Genomic DNA, 18080 nt, shown 5'->3' on the forward strand with positions numbered 1-18080 from the left:
CATCAAGTACAAATCAAAATTTGGTATGTTTATATTTATATGTGCAAAATTATTCACTTTCATGATTGAGGCATGCAATGATCCAATCCCCAAATAAATTGCTGAAAATAAAACACAGCTTTTGTTGGATAAAACATTTTGTTATTTTCATAAATGAACTGAATGTCAGCTCGAGACTCGCGGTCAGGCAGTTTATTACATTTTGCAATTGATGTAAATTTCTGCTCTAAATGACTCTGCTATGATAAGAAAACTATGCTTTGTTAGATGACCTGCAGGAGGGAATGAAATGAGTGTCAGTGTCATTTATAGAACCACATCAAAATAAGATAAATGCAGGTATATATTTTCTATAATAATGCGCATTGTATAATTGACGTATACTGTCCTATATAAAATAATGACGAAAAAAGGCCCAATTACATTATTTCACCACTATTAATATTCACCATGACACAAGATAAGTGGTAAATAATTGGAATACGTATAAAATAAATGTGGATGTCATATCTATTCAATCAGTGATGCTAAATGGTACCAAAGTGGTTGCCCATAGCAACTGGTCAACGCTTTCCATAAATTTTTTAACGGGAAGTAGACTGATCAAAATAAACTGCTGTAGTCATTATATTTCTAAGTTCCAATGTAACTAATTTCCTGTTTCTGTTATTGTGAGATTCTGGTTATTGGCTACTGGCTTGCACATGACTATCCCAATCACTGCCTGCTTAGACTTGTGCCTCATATTTGTTTCTGATCCTGTTAACTCTGTGGATACACTGCCTTTTGACTTTTTACCTGATCTGTTCCCCGGTTTCTACTATTTCCACAGTCCCTGCTTCCCATTCCAGATGGCCTTTCAGCTTTGCAAAGTATGGTCCTATTTATCTGGGCATCTGCCTGTCAATTATTGTTCTAAACACAAGGTTATTGATATGAAGATGGTCCTCCCTTTGAAAACAGCTTCTACAGCTTTAGGTGTTGGAACTAGGTGTTGGAAGATTGTTGACTGAAGGGTCTTTCCATTTAGTTATTCAGCCACAAGAACATTAATAAGGCTGAAAACTGATGTTGGGTGACAAGGCCTGGCTCTTATTTCATGCATCCAATTTATCCCACAGGTATTCAGTTAGTTTAAGGACCCATCTCTGCAAACTAATGTTGTACAGACCTATTTTGTGCATAAGGGCATTGTACAGGTATGGGGCCTGTTATTCAGAATTCTCTGTACCTGGGGTTTTCCGGATAATGGATCTACTAGAAAATCTTGTAAACATTATAGTATTGTAATGCTAGTTAACAAGGAACCCAAGGAGACTGCTAGGGAGTACCTTTCTGTGAACAAGGTGACCCCTGACGACCCTGGCCTTCACTGACGCCATTTTGGGGCCTGAACATGTCTGGGAACAGATAAGATAAGGTTTCCTTACAGATAAGGAGAAGGCGGAATCCAGGTCATAGGCCAGACAGGGTTCGGGGCAGGCAGCACCAATCAGAATCCAGGCAGGAGTCAGAAACAGAATATCAATTACATATAAGGCTTAGGCAGGATAGGAGTCAGAAAGCAGGCAGGAGTCAAATCAGAGTATCGTACACAAACAAGGCTTTAGGTAGGATCGGAGTCAAGGGGCAGGCAAGAGTCAAAACCAAAATAGCAATCACAAATAAGCTTTAGCAGGAACTGGGCAAACAGAAGCCAGCTTGGGCAAAGGAGGAAGCAGCGATTTAAATGTAGAGGGACCAATAGGAGCAGAGGGACAATGATAGACAGCAAGGAGGACCAATGGTAGGGAGACTTTAACAATCAGCGTCCAGTTTGGTTCACTGGGCGCGCATGTGCCGAGCATGTAATCATTGAGCGCCTCTGCGACAGGAGGAACACGTCACAGCCCAAACCCACCGGTCAGTACGTCTAGAGGTAAGCAGGGATGAGCGACCTGTGGGGTGGCTTACAAGTATATAAAGCCAAAAGGCTGATTCTGCTTTGAGTAAAGATTACATATATATAAAAAATACAATGTAAAATAGTGTTTTTTAAATATTTGGATTATTTGAATAAAGTCTATGGGATTCTGAGCTTTCCGGATAATGGATCCCATACCTGTATTGCTTTCTCATACTGTTTCAACAAAGTAGAACATACATTTCAAGACTGCCATTGTACACTATAGGTTTGCTAGGAAATCACAAATCCCCCCAAACCATTATTTACAGTTGACATGTCTTATTTAGGCAGGTAGTATTCTCTGGGCATCTACCAAGCTCAGACTTGTGATGGGAGTCCACTGGCAACATGCAGCACCTATGCTTGGCTTAGTGCATATTGAAGTTACTTTTCTTCTAGTTATAGTTAATCACTTGGCAGTGAGTGTTACAACTGACTAAATGCCAAATGATATGGATGTGGTGTCTGAATATTTTTGGTAAAAATTAGTGATGGGCGAATTTGTCCAGAAAAATTAGCAAAACGAAGTCAATGGGCGACAAAATTATTTTGACACGCGTCAATATTGAAGGCAATTTTTATACAAGCGCCTATTTTGTCCAAATGCATTAAAGTCAATGGACATCCGAATAATTTTGACTCGTGACAATTTTTATGTGCATGACTATTCTGATGTGTGCACAATTTTTTTTGACACAGTGGATTTTTCGCCTGCGAATTTTCTCCACAGTTCCGCAAATGTATTCGCTGGTGGCAGAACACGGAAATTTGCCACGAATATTGCCCTGGCGAATTCGCCCATCACTAGTAAAAATGTGTTTGTATATTGTATATAGGTTTTGCATATATAAAATGCACAATAGTAATATGCGCTTAACAATATATCCATACATTAAGACATGCAAGTTAGGGAGCGCCAGCATATTAAGGATGCTAATGAGCATTGTATTTACCACTTACCGTATGACAGGCAGTAAGGATAGGGCAAGGATAGAACTGCGCTCTGCATCTTGAGGTAGATTTTTACTTTGAATAGTTCCAGCAAGGCCTTTGCACACATCAATGGCCCCTACAAGCTGAATCTCTGGGTCTGTATATGTACATTTACTTTAAATTTCATTCTGTATATCAGGATATTCTACAGAGATAATATGTATTTGCATATTCTTGTTTGATTATATTGTTGTGACTTTGAGGTGGAAACGTATCCAGTGTGCCCCCAGATTCACTGGAGACTGGAAAGTATGGAATAGTTACTTGGATTTATCAAGTGATACAGTTTAATTGGAAATTAGAGGTGCATACAAATCTGTGTAACTAATAATAATAATAATAATAATAATAATAATAATATTATAGCTGTAAAGCGTCTCTGTACATTTAGCCAGAATACCACTGCATGTCTCATTATATCAAGTTTGTTAATCTAGGCAGTCTAAGTTCAGCATTGAGACCTAGCCACAGATCATGGAACTACTTGAATCAAGAGATCTGCTTCAAATTACATCAAATCAGCTTGTGGAGAGCACTTCAAGGACTAAATTGTCTCACAACTACCTGCACTGTCCACATGAAAAAAGAATAGATCATCCCAGTAACCAAAAGGCTTTTAGATACAGTATGTAGCCGCAGTTTGAACATATTATGGCCAACAAACACAAAGGCCTGCTTGACTCATGATTGGAAGCTAAATCCTCAACATCATCCATTCAACTCATCAGCAATCAGCAATCATATTAAAGGCAGCTAAATGTAAATGAAACCGTTACTCACCGCCATGCTATGGTCCAAGATGGCATCCAAGATGGATGCGCCCTGTTCCTCCACGTGAATCCTGCTGGTCACAGTGATGTGATGCCAGCGTCTTCTCGCCCACCGATTGGTCACAAGCATCGGCATGGACGGGCACCGGCGTCAGAACGCCATGATGTCCAGCTTTTGCCGCCAAAATAGGCCTATTTAAAGGAGCTTGAACACTGCAAAAGTGCCCAAGTATAGGTTTCACTTTGTGCATTCCTGGGTGTGACTCTAATATTGATTCCTGTGTATACACCTTTGCCTGATTTACCGTTTTGATTCAATCCTGCCTGGATTGATCCCATTGCCGAACCCTCTTGTACTTTGAACTTTGTTTGCTTGAACTGCCTCCTCCTTGGTCCGCACTCCAACTGAGCCTTCGGGCCCTTACACTAAATACATATTCTATCTCTTCTCACTAAATAAAAGGAGATTGTATAATAACAAAAAGTATTTTCTTGTGTTCAGCAACTCTATAGAAATGTTTATAAACAAGTTCTTAAGCTGCCCATATATGTACATTTAATATAATGCAAAGTTACATATGATTGTAGCATTTGTATGGCGGGCTTACAAACCTGACCAATATCCATGGTTAATTTGTGGATGGCACCATTTGATGCACCATCTCTACATGTGTATGGTTCATTGGCATATTAAGAAGTATAGAGGAGCTACAGATATACAATAGAAAGATACTCATACCGTATATGACCACTCTTACAGTATCTGTCTATTTTGCCCTCAGGCCAACAGGTTGGGTGCTGTGTGGCACAAACTAGGGCAACACTGGGGCCCTAGAGAACTTATGAACAACCTATTATTCCTTACCATTTTATATTGCAGTTCTATTCATCACATTGAAATATATTTTTGGTCCTATCAAGAAGTTCCATGAAATGCTGTGTTTGCTACAAACTGAAGGTTAATTATTAAAAAAAATTACAACCTGGTAGGAGGAAATACGAGAGTTTTGTTTATAAACTTGTTTACAATCAGTTCACTATTAATCATTTAATTAATCATGTTCATAATCATCTTTCAGTTCTTGGTAGTGAACCTGTTGAAGTAGGGTTCAACAAGACCATGAATAAGGTTTGCAGATATAAACGTAATATTTCAGAACACGAAAGGGCAGATTTACTAAAGAGCGAAGTGGCTATTGCTAGCTACAATTCACCAGAAATCCCATCCACAGGCACATCACCAATTTACTAACAGGTGTAGAGGACAATTCACTAGGAAAGATACTGTCGCTAGCGCAGTTACTCACCCTATCGCCATGCAATTTTTTTCTGATGTGAAAGATTGTTTCTCCGCAAATTAACTAAAGTGAGAATTTTACTGAACGTTACCTCTATCACCAGAGTTTCCTTTGCCACCTTAGTCCAAGGAAACTGATTAAAACAAAGCTACATCCTCCTCAGTCAGTGACATCATATCCTACATGCCGCAAATTCAACACTAGCGAAAGTTCTCCAGCGTTCAGCTGCTGAGACGCAACTTTGCATCTTAGTGAATTAGTGTAGCGATAGCGAATTTGCGCCTGGCGAAGTGGCGCGAAATGTGGGGAGAATCGGTCGCTGGGGAAAATTCTCCCTTTAGTGAGTTTGCCCCTAAGGATCTTCAACTTACAGAATACAATAGGAAAAAAAATAGGTACTAAACTTAACTTTGCTTTAAAAAAGACAAGAGTTAAATGTGAGCACCAAGCTTTTCCATTAGTTCAACAAAATAGAAAATGCAATGATAATAGAACCCTGGATTACAGCTCTTAGCAAAAAGCACACTGCTACAGCAAGCAGCTCTGATGGAGACTGCTAATTTTATATTGAGTTGATGTGCTAATAAATAGACTTTAGGTTCAGTCAATCAAAAGGATCTATTAATAGCTGAATCAATCTGTGGTGTGTTAACTAGCTTTCCAGACATTCTGGAGTGATAAAAAGCTGCAAGCATCATCACCTAAGATACCTGAAGTGGCAAGTGCTGGTGAAACTAATGAATGGGCATCTATTGATTATAGTAAAAGCTAGGGATGCCATCTGTCTGTTTCTGAACCAGTTAAAAAGTTGAAAAACAGTACCTACCTATGTGCACTCTAGCTTTCAAGTACAATTGTGGACCTTTGCAGCAAAATGGAAAAATATTTTTCATGGAAAACAAAATGGATACAAATGGAGTTTTCTGATTATTATCTCACTATCATCACCATTTATGCACTGGCGTAACTAAGGCCCGCAGGGAGGGGGCCGAGTCCTGAAGGTCCCCCACTGCTGCTGGGGCCTTTTCCGCCTGCCACCAGCACGCTATCGTTGGTCCCCCGCTGCTGCTACCACTTCCAGGTCACGATGCGCCTGCCTGAACCCGGAAGTGGCATCACACCAGGAGTCAGGAGGAGGGAGGGCAGGTCAGGCAGGCCGACTCAGGACGGCTCTCTTGTAAGGGGAGGGAGCCTCAGGATGAAGGGGAGAAGAGGCAAACAGGGAGGGTGGAGGGCTGGAGGCGGAATAAAGGGGCTGGGGGATTGGAAGCAAGCAATTGGGAGAGAGAGAGACACAGGGGAGGGAACGTTGGGGAAGGCAGATCATGTCCTTAGGACTCTGGCCCTGGTTTGTATGTAGGATGCAGCTGTTTTGTGCACACTCCCTGCTTGAACATATAAAAATAAAAATGTGTTCAAACTTTCATAACCTGGCAAATTTTGTAAAATAGACAGGGTAATCAGGGGGTGTGACCACAAAAACAGGCGTGGGCAAATCATTTTCTCCCTCTTTCTCTTTCCAAAATGTTGGGAGGTATGCTGGCTAGCATGTGCTTCATTAGTTCTCCAAAGGGGAGGGGTCCCCATGTTTGTCTGCAGGGGGGCCCTCCAAACTCTAGTTATGCCACTGCTCCTAAGTACTTAATTTCAACAACAAGGCTCGTTATCCTTTCAAGCCCAAAAACAGTGGTGCAATAACTGGGAGTGTGGGGGATGCCAGCACAAGCTGGGGCCCAGCCAGAGTCCCCCCCCCCATGTCAGAATTTGGAAAAAAAATTATATCTAGAGCGGGAGGGTGCGACTGTAAGTCCTGCGCCCATTTCCTACCATCGATAGTTACATTATTGGCCAACAACTCACTTAAAGGCAGGGACACTGTGCCAATGTTGCGGGCTGAGAAATTGACTCAACTGCTAGTGTCCCACGAGTTACCAAGGGCATCAAAATGTCACTCCTGGTAACTTTGGGAGGTAAATTTGGCTCTTCTAGTGCAAACAACACAATTGCACTAATGTCCTGGACTCTGAAAAGGTGAGTGCTGGGGTAGGGGCAGCATGGAAGCCTCCACAGGGCAGCAGGGGGGTGAGAATTGCTCCTACTTAAAGGCAATTACATTACTGCATTTATATTTTGAAGTGCACTGGTAGAACATATATGTTTCTTATGGAGGGGACCCCAATCCTGACTGTGGGAAAAGTACTTTTCAGTGTAGTTTGGGGTATGAATAAATTAAAATTTATTTATTTCTCTATGTTTTTAAGGAGATGTTTAAACAGTAAGTATAACAATAAATAATTTGCATTTGGGATTCATTAGTGGTCTCCCTGTAACATCACTTTTTACATGTTCTTTTATGCATGTGTGGAAGAATAATAATATAATTAATATTGTAATCATTGTATATCAAAAGTCTTAATTAGAGCCCTAATTAAGAATTAGAAATTAAAAAAAACAGACCACAAACTATTTATACAGTAAATGTAAAAAAAAATGCAAATACAATTTTTATCAAAAACATTGTACTAAAGGGATACTGTCATGGAAAAACATGTTTAACACACAGGGTCGGACTGGGGGGCTTCGGGCACACTGGGGCTACTGCCCCAGGGCCCCGATCCGGCCCCCGCTGCCGCTCCGGCATGCTTCATCGGACCAGTGCGCATGCGCGCGGCGCAATACCTTTGTGCGCATGCGCAGATCCTCTATTCTACACGACCCTCGACAAAGTGGGGTCGCGCAGCCAAACTAAGTAGTGGATCTGGGCCGGCGGGGCCCACCGGGTTTTTACCCGGTGTCCCGCCGGCCCAGTCCGACACTGTTGACACATCAGTTAACAGTGATATCTCTCGAACTTGCAGTACATCAGTAAAGAGTGATCAAAGTTTATCATAGCACAAGTCACGTGACTTGGGGCAGCTGGGAAATTGACAATATGTCTAGCCCCATGACAGATTTCAAAATTGGAATATTATAAAAATCTGTTTACTCTTTTGAAAAATGGATTTCAGTGCAGAATTCTGCTGGAGCAGCACTATTAACTGATGTGTTTTGAGTGTTTTGAGAAAAACGTTTTCCCATGACAGTATTTAGTGCAGTATTCATTATTGTATAAAGTTAATTTGTAATGTTCAGCGTGCATTAGGAAGCAGTTTTTCATACTTATAATTAAAAACATGAAAAAGGAACAAAAATACATTGAAATAAAATGGCTTTCTTTTTTAATTAAAGCTAATTTGTTTTGTGAGAGATTAGGTAAATGGAAGGGAATAGTGGGCAGAGGGAATTCTAATTTCAAATGCAGAGCATGAAAATATTAATAATATACAGTAACAATGGATTTGTTGTGAGGTGACTTGTAGCAAATTTGATTTTAAAAGAGATTATGAAGATACATTTTATTTGTTATTAAAATACATCTCTCATTATATATATTCGAGACATTTAACATTTCTGTTTATGTGCAGATAATTAATGTGTGTCTTTTCACTTTTCTGAAATGCTGAAATGGAAAACTGGGTTGAAAAATGACACCCACTGGTGCTTGTACAAAACTTGTGGCTCCATTTATCAATCTAACCAGGTCCCTTACAGTGGAATCAGTCCAGGGACCAAACAACCAGATTTTATGTGATTTAGACACCTTTATGGATGGCCAATTTACACTTTGTATTTTGCAACCTTTAAAATGTTTTAATAATGTGGCCAAGCAATAAGCAATTATAATACTAGGGATCACTAAAAATGCATGATTTATTATTAACATGGATAAAAAATTCAGTGACTGAGTTCAAATTGTATTCATGTTGTTTTCTGGTATGATGCTTGAGGTACCACTAGGGTTGCAACCTTTTCTGTTTGAGGAAAACGGGCAGGGGGTGGGCTAAAGATGTCAGGGGGCAGACCAGTGATGTCAGTGAAGTTGGGGGAGGGGCTGATAATGTTGGGGAGGAGATGATGATACTGTGGGAGGGGCTAATGACATGGCAATCAGCAATTGACTGATCAACACGTCATTAACTTCATTGTCCTGTCCAGATTTCCTAATTTTGAAAACCGGACTGTCCGGGTGAAATCCGGACAGGTGGCAACCCTAGGTGCCACAAACTTTTAGTATGTGATTGATTAGGTTGAGGGTGCAGACTCACAATGCATACTGGGAACTAGAAGGAACAGTTGGCACATTCAGTGTTTAATTGCAAGGAGTAAAGTACTTAGAGTACTTAACCTATGGATCCTTACAGTACCTTTGTGAATAGCATTTCAATGAGTGCTGTTTTGTGCTGAAATATATTAAATATTAATATTTATTGCAACACTCTCCAAAGCATCACAGCAAATATAACAAATATACAGTATATTGTATTGTCTCATAGATACCTAATTCATCTACTTTAAAGTATGTGTAATGTGTTTTCATCGGCTTCTTTTTTTTTTTTAAATGACAGCGATCATTTAAAAAAGATGTACTTTACCTGGCATAACCTTTTTGGCAAAGAAACGCTGCAATGCTATGATTTTGCAAAACATGAATTAAATATTCCAGATTCATCATTAATTCATAAAGAATTACAAATATGAATAAAGTTATGTTGAATAGAAACAACAGCATATCAATTCCTATAATTTATTCTGGCATTACATGCCCTCCTGTAGGTATGTTTGTAACTCATTATTGCAAGGTTTTGAAACTGTTAAAATGCAAGGACTTAGCTCTCTGATGGACTTATTCTGGTCACATTTCCTACATTTGATAAATATGCCTCTTTCATCTCAACACTTTTCTTCAAAGACATATGTCAGGAAACCAGTAACGACTGTGGTCTGGTAAGGTTGTCCAATGAACTGGCAAGGTACTATTGTTGTCATTGGGGCTTTAAAAGTTTGGATATAATGTCACATGGGGTACTGACATCACATCACTATGTCTAGTGGACCTGTATGGCCCTGAGTAGAAGGCGTTGACCTCACTGAGCTTCACCAACTCAAAGCTGGACTGTCATGACCTTTACACCATGTGACATCTTATACTATTATAATACTAGTATGTGATTTCTGAAGGTGGAATTGTTTAATGTAATGCCTTTCATACATTAATAAAAGACCTTAACCAGATGAATAGTGATGCGCAAATCTCTCCCATTTTGCTGTGCCGGAAAATGTGAAAATTGCAGCGCATTAAAATCAATGGGTGCATTTAAGTTTTGCAGGCGTCTGAGTTTTCGCTGTCGTCGGAATTGTCGCCAGCGTCAAAAACATTTTGCTGCGAATTCGCCCATCACTACAGGTGTATTGACCTTGAGTTGCAGATTTTACATTTTTTGTTGGTGAACTAAGGACATTCTAATCATGACATTAATGATTTATTTCTGCAGATTGCAAAAATAGGATTGATTGTCACCAAAACACAAAATAAAATTGTCATAAACAATTCTAGCAATTCTTCTATATAAACTGTTCAGTCTACAATTTTTTTACGCATTTTTTCTCATGTGACTTCTGCCGGAAGCACATTTGTTTTACATGGCATAATAAATATGCCCCATAATGTCCAATGCCAAATACATAGCTATCTGGACATGTACCTTTTGCTTCTCTCTGATCTTTAAGAATAAACTCAAAATTAAAAGTCTGAAATAAGTGTAGGGAATATGTGCAAACTCCTTGCTCTTATCCCTGTAAGGGCAGAAGCACAAAGCCTGTGTCTGTTTGCTGTAAGCTGTTACCTAGCAACCAGCTATTCAGTGATCTCAGTGCAACAGGAAGTGACATAGCAGCTAGTGAGTGGCTGGCAGGAAGAGGAAGTCACAGAGACTTGAAAAAGAAGAGAGCCTGGCATGGAGGGCTGCATGGTGGACAGAGAAAGAGGCCAGACAGCTGCTGGTGGGCCCAGAGAGCTGAAAGGCTGCACCAAAAGCATTCCTTTGGATCGGGCTGGCACAGGGAAGCCACATACTGTGCCTGGAAATACAGAGAGTGTGAAAGGAATACAGACTGGATGAACAACCAGCAGGAGATTCCTATCTGAGCATCCAAAGGGGCTGTTAGTTGCACTGTATGCGTGACTGTGCTGGACTCGCCTGAAGAGAGCTCTAAAGAGGATTTGTGTGAGTATCCTGTTTAAAGGGACAGTACCCTAAAGAGCAATGAAGATAAACAGACTGTTTATATTAAAGGACTTTGCCTTGTTAGTTAGCTAGACAGATTGAGCTAGCAAGTTAGTTAGTGAGGCCCTATTGCCACCAGTTAGGAGTGCTGCATGTACTAGTTGGCCATTTATTTTAGATAAACCGTTATTCAGTTTAACCAATATTATGTGTGTTATTACTGTATTCCTAGTGGGGCCACCCGTAGGTGCATTCTCGGATCCCACTGGGTGGAGGCACTGTGCTAGTAAGTACCAGGTACTCAGTCTCTCCCCATACCACTGCGGAGTGGCTCAGGTTTGTCCCATGTCATCAGGTAAGCGCCACACGTGGAGTGTAACACCGACAAAGATAGGGTTACATAAGCTTATATTAGGCTCTGCAGACAAAGCAAAAAGGAGCTAGAGAAATGCTAAGCTCACTACATATCTGCCACTTATATCTGCAGATAGTCTTCTTTCTGTTCCTAAGAGTGATAGTTTGAATGCATTGGTTGTTTCTCACAGACAGGAGCATTGTTTTTCCATTTAAAGTTGGCCACAGCTGAGATGTAGGCATGGATATGCGGCGGATTTCCGTGTTTTGCCACCAGCGAATAAATTCAAAACTGTACAGAGCGTGTGGCTCGAAACTGCGACAAAAAATCGCTGGTGGAAATCCACCACAACAAAAAATTGTCACAGGAATAAAAATTGTCTCACATCAAAATTATTCGGACAGCCATTGACTTTTATGCATTTGGACAAAATAGTCGCATATATAAAAAATGTCACTCACGTCAAAATTGTGAAAATCATTTTGACGCGCATTGACTTCAATGCGTTTTGTTAATGTTTCACTGTTTCCCGCATTTTTCGGCGAAGCGAAATGCCACAGATTTGCCCATCACTAATCTTCATTTCTGAGGTGTATTTTGTGTCCGATTACTTTTTTTATACAAACCCCAGCATTCTTTCCCTCACCTAGGTCATTCCAAAAGTAAATGGTTTGAGATGATAAACTAATGATAGTAGTTATTGATTTGCAATTAACATTTGAAGAAAATAAGTGATTTAAGCAGCCTGGGTGTGGAACAGGAAAGAAATACATTACTTTTGGCATTTTTCACAAGGTCTGGCAAGGTCAGGCTTAACTATATGTGTTTATTTCTCTTAAAATGTGGTGATTTAATTGCAATGAAGAATTCATTTTTTTACTCTTAGAATTTGTGAGTAGGTCAAAAATGACAAATTTTATATTATAGATATACAGATTTAATGCAATTATTGGCAAATTACCCCAATGTATTTTTTTGAAAATCAAATTTATTTTTAAGCTATTATCATTCTGCCTCCAGTACACATTTCTATTTTCAGTCTATTTATATAGTGGATTAACTACTTTTTCTGAAAGACCTCACCAAATTACCAAATTATATTTTTACAGTCTTAGCTAACATCCCTGAAACAATTTGTAAATGTTTACACTGAGCTTTATAAAAGGCTTTGCAAATATATCCTAGACACTTAGGGCTCAGCACCTGTACTCCAGCATAGTGATATTAATCCACACTATAGAAGCTTTAAAAGTTCCCACTGTTATACATGCCTATCTTTTTGCACAAGAGACCTTTGTTTTCACGTCTGCCAGAATCAGATACTAGGTCATAGGAATCTTATTTAGCAGCAGATATACATAACCTGTTATAAACTATTGACTCCTCAGAGCTTGAAATTGTAGCTGCTGAAAAGTAGTTAGAATTATGAAAATCCTTTTAGATGGCTTTAGCAGCAAATAAACCCGCAGTTTGTTAAATCTATGTTGCTAAAACCCTGTCTACTTGGATTGACCACATCCAAAAAGGGAAGTTTGATTATGCATAGAATAATCTATTATCCAGAAAGATTGGGATATAATTTGGATCATTATATCTTAAGTAAACTTAAAGAACATTTAAACATTAAATAAACTCATGCCTATATCTTGAAATTGCTTTTGTGCTTCATCAAGAGGGACGGTTCCCCCAAAAAATGTAATCTTGATTTCACTTGTCACATCCATGGCTTCTTTCATGATACCGTGCCAGGTATTAAAGGAACACAGGCATCTGTACACTAGCAAATAATTTTCTAACAAAGTTCAGGAGTAGACTTTACAAATTGCCTTTAGTCTGGAGTCCCTAAGTGGAAAACAGATCAACACGACAAAAACTTACATAACTACTGTATGAGTCTTTCAAAAATGATTGTACTTTCAAGCCGAGCAGCTCACTGGAGAGAAATCACAGAGCTTCACAATCTTCTTTTTTATATCAAGAAGCCATAGTTGTAGTCCCAAAAAAAATAAAAGGAAAAAAAGTATAAATTCTATCCATCAGGGGTGGGAAACCAATTTTTGGTAAAAATCATCTGCCACTGGAGTCTCACAATCCAATGCAATGGTGTATTTCAGTATGGGTTCAGGTTAATCACAAAATAAAAGTGACTAAAATGAACAGAATTGTTTTATTTGTGTGTGCCTCATTATTTCATGGAATAAATATACAGTATTTCATTGGAACAGTCTGCTGTTCAGTAGCACCCTCCAAGGGGGTTGGTTTAAAAACACCTTCCAGTTTTTTTTATTTAGTGTATTGCCCAATAATGCCCTTCCTGCCTCTCTTGCCGCTAGCTATAGAAGGTGCTTACTTAGGTACACACACTTTCTTGTGTAGAAGAAATTACTCATTCAGCTTCATCATAAATAACTTCAAATTAATTAATTTTGTTGGGCAGTTTTTGCTATTTAATTAATAACCAGTACATATAATTGGTATTGGATAGATAATAAAGAAATTAAAATTTCATTTGCGCTGTAAATAATGCTGTTAGAAGAAAGCACTAGATAATTTACTTTCATTGACATGAATTAAATTGTGTTCATAGCGTCTTTGTGAAAATATAATTGTGTCATATATCATTATACACCTTCCTAAGGTAGAAATCACATTGCTATGGTGAATGCAAATATTAATGACTTTTTCTATCACAGATTATCCAGTTTAAAAGATGGTCTGTATCTTTACTGGTATCATGTAAGATTAACAAGATATGGAATGGTAATTTAAGCAATTCACTAAGCAACAATTCGTAGCATCAATGTATTATGCTGCACTTTGCAAGGATCCTTCATGATTCAGAATTTTTCTTTAAATTATAATTGTTTTATTTTTCTCAGGTATTAATATGTGTTGTGTAAAGATCCTAAAAAGCAAATGACCTCTGTCTCTTAACCTTTGGGTTTCTGGCACCATACCCTATCCACAAGGCAAGGTGAGCAGCTAGCAAATGTGCTCATTATCATATACAGTATATATCACCGGGCCTTTCTTATCTGGTCCCAGCAACCTTTCTGGGTATTTCCTCTTCCAGTCTGTCCTTGTCTCTTCTCCTGCTCCGTCAAAATTATGTTCCTAATCTTCAGCCTCACCCTTCTCAGTTCCTGTTAACAGCTCCTGCCTTAAACAAGAACTAAAGTCTAAAATAGAATCATGCCAGAAAGCTGTATTTTGTAAACTAAACATAAACATGAACTTACTGCACCAGAAACCTAATTAAACAAATTATTTCAGCTTTCAAAGTTGGCCGCAGGGGGCTGTCATCTTGTAACTTCTGTTAAACATCCAAGACCAGGACTATGCACATGCTCAGTGTGGTCTGAGCTTCAGTTGGGAGGGATCGTCATAAATTATTAAAACAGCATAAGTCAAATAATATCTGCCAAAGAAGCCGATACAGCAAGACTGATTAATAATCAGAATATGCAGAAAGCTTCACACAGTCGCCGGCTGCTTTACAGGGAAAACAAACAAAGCTGCTCGAGGTCAGGGAAGTAAGATGGGAGGGGCCTACCCCATCTGTTTGAAAGTATGATTGTTTCACTGCAGAGCAGTTAGAGATCGTCTGAAGTTTCCTATTCACAGCAGTCAGAGCAAGTAAAACAAAGGGGGAATTTCACTGCATACAATCAGGTTTATCATAAAAACAGTACACACTTTTTAATGAAAGTATATTGGAGATAGATTTCTTTTTCATTAAAGTAAAAATGGGATTTTATTTTTTGCCTTTGCATCCCCTTTAAGGACTCACTCCTTCCACTAAGAAATCCTTTAAGGTTGCCATAGGCATAACAATTAAGATCTTTCCTGTAAACATTGTTCGTTTGTTTCAATATAGACATTTAGGACTGAATTTTCAGATATACAGGTAGAAACAATGGAATTCTACATGTGTCTGACAATTCAGCAGTAAACAGTGGCCAATGTTCAGGCACAATTTTCTGACCAGCCCAATTAACTAACTGACCAACAGCCAAGTCTTCTGCTGATTTTGGTCAGTTTGTCTCCCGCAATACATGCATGTACAGAATATCGTATGATACAATACTATCTGTCCCTCTATGGCCTCCTTTACAGAACCTTACTATGTGTAATTAATATGCATCATAAAAATATGTATTCTGATGAAGAACAAAGGGACACATTGGAGGATTTACTTGACAAGCTTACAGTGTGCCTATACATAATATCCTGGAAAAAAAGAGATCTTTGTAAAATGTAAATATTATATTATACTGTTAATGTAAGCAATGAATTTCATCATTTTTTTTTCTTTCAATAAACAGGAACCACTATCACTTAATCCTAAAAGATTAGGGATATATATAAACCAACATAGCTGGCAGTGTGCTGAATAAAAAGTATTAACTTAGAAAGCCTTTAATCTGGGAGTATTGTAAATCAAATGCAATAAACACTCATTGAGTACCTTTTTTTAATTGCTTTCTTCCAGTGAATAAAACCAAGGAATATGCTCCATAAATCACAAACCTGCTTTGAAGCATAATTATAAGGACACTTATGAATGAATAAAATACTCTTAGGAAACTATACTGATATTAAACCTGATGTACATAATAATTGCCAGTATTAGTTTTTAAAATTATATTTCAGATGTATTTTTTATAATAGGGAAATCGAAGCTTAACCATGTAATTTCACATGTAGCATAAGTAATAAATGTAATATTCACAAAAACCTCACTCCAACTGAGTGAATGACTGGTGTTTTTCACATAGATGCCACTTCAGATGCATGTGTCATTGGGTTCATCTGTAGAGGTTATACACTAGTCTCTCGCTTACCTTATACACAGGTTAAGATTAACGTAACGGCACCCCATTGTTAGGAAAGTGGAGAGGGTAGTCTGTCATCTGGATCTCTACAACTGAACAGTTTGCTGTCTTTCTAATGCCAGGGTTTGGCATGTGGTTGATGATCCAACAACCCCAAAACCATCAACCCTTTAGACAATGGCAGTAGAAACCCTAAATTATTAGTTCCTTAATTATTTAATTATATTAGTTATAGATGTAGCACCTCACTCTTCTCAACTATCTCAGCTATTTAAGATGCACTGACACATATAGGCTATAACTTGTTTTAGGGTCTGGCCACATGGGCAGATTCGGGGAGATTAGTCACAGGAGACAAATCTCCTCTTCTTTGCGGCGACTAATCTCCCTAATCTGCCTTCCCCTGCCTTCTGCTGGCAAGGGCCTCACGAGCAAACTTCGGGCAACTTCAGAAAATGAAGCACTCCGTGTGCCCGCCCCGAGGCGATTTACATTTTAGCCAGGGGAAGGCAGATCGGGGAGATTAGTCGCTGCGAAGAAGAGGAGGTTTGTCGCCTGGCGACTAATCTTCCCGATTCTCTCCGTGTGGTCAGACCATTACAGTAACAACTTATGTTATATAATATATATATATATATATATATATTTAATACTACAAAAAGGTATACAATACATGTGTACAAAAAACATTACAGAAAGGACATACAGTATGTAAAATATACTGTTGCAAACAGTAAATCAAATTACAATTAAAAAATTATAAAAATACTCAGAAAGAAACTATGTACATTACCAGGTATTTGTCTTTGTGCCCTCTGAGGCAAGGTGGGGAAATGGGCAAATAATCCTATATACTTAAATATACTAAATTATCAGATGTTTTTTTTTTAATTTAGGATATTTCCTCTCATTGCCTATGCATGAGATAGGAGTGCATAGGAACATGTCATGCCTCATAAATTAGTAGGGTTTTCAAGGGCAGATTCTGAAATAAAACATGGGAACTTGTCAGTACAAATGTCATCTGCAAAATATTGGCATGAGATAGAAAGGAATGACATAAGGCTAACTTGAGTTCAAGCCAGGAGTCAGTAGGACCAGTGTCCCAATAGATAGAGACATAGCCATGGTAGTTTAAGGCCTGTGTCCTCAGTATTTAAGTGTCCTTCCAGAAGAACCATGCAAGGCTGGTGCTAGAGATTTAACACTGACTCAAGGACTGAAACCACTTAGCAGTGAGGGTGCCATTAGTGTTGGTAAGGGATGGGTGGAAGGGACTACAAAACCAGAGGGAGGATTGATTAATGCACATTTCCTGTTCCCCGGTCTCATATTTTATCAAATATCTATGCAAGTGCATTAAAAAAATAGGGTTTTTTAGTTACAAAGTAATCAAAATTGGTAAGGCACCATACCACTTCAAGGGAAACTCCACATGGTGGTCCCTAACTACCTCTGGTCATAGTATTCAAAGGCTGGCACCTCCCTGCAGATAGCATCTCCTGGGATAAATGTATCCTGATCGGGGTATTGGTTTCAACCAAAGGCCTTAGTCCTCCCTGCCTTTAGCATTTAAAAGGGAGAGATTGGCAAGACCACAGCAATGGTTCTACAGGCTTAATTCTCCCCCGCTTGTGGCTTTTAAGAGAGATAGACTGCCCAAACCAACATTGATTTTTATCAGTAGCATTGTATTTATATCATTTTACTTAGCCTTAAAATGCTCCCACAAGCTTCCTTTTTTGCATTTTGTATTGTAGTAGAGTTATTCTGTTTACCT

Source organism: Xenopus laevis, chromosome 3S (assembly GCF_017654675.1).
Source record: "Xenopus laevis strain J_2021 chromosome 3S, Xenopus_laevis_v10.1, whole genome shotgun sequence".
NCBI classification, from domain to species: Eukaryota; Metazoa; Chordata; class Amphibia; order Anura; family Pipidae; genus Xenopus; species Xenopus laevis.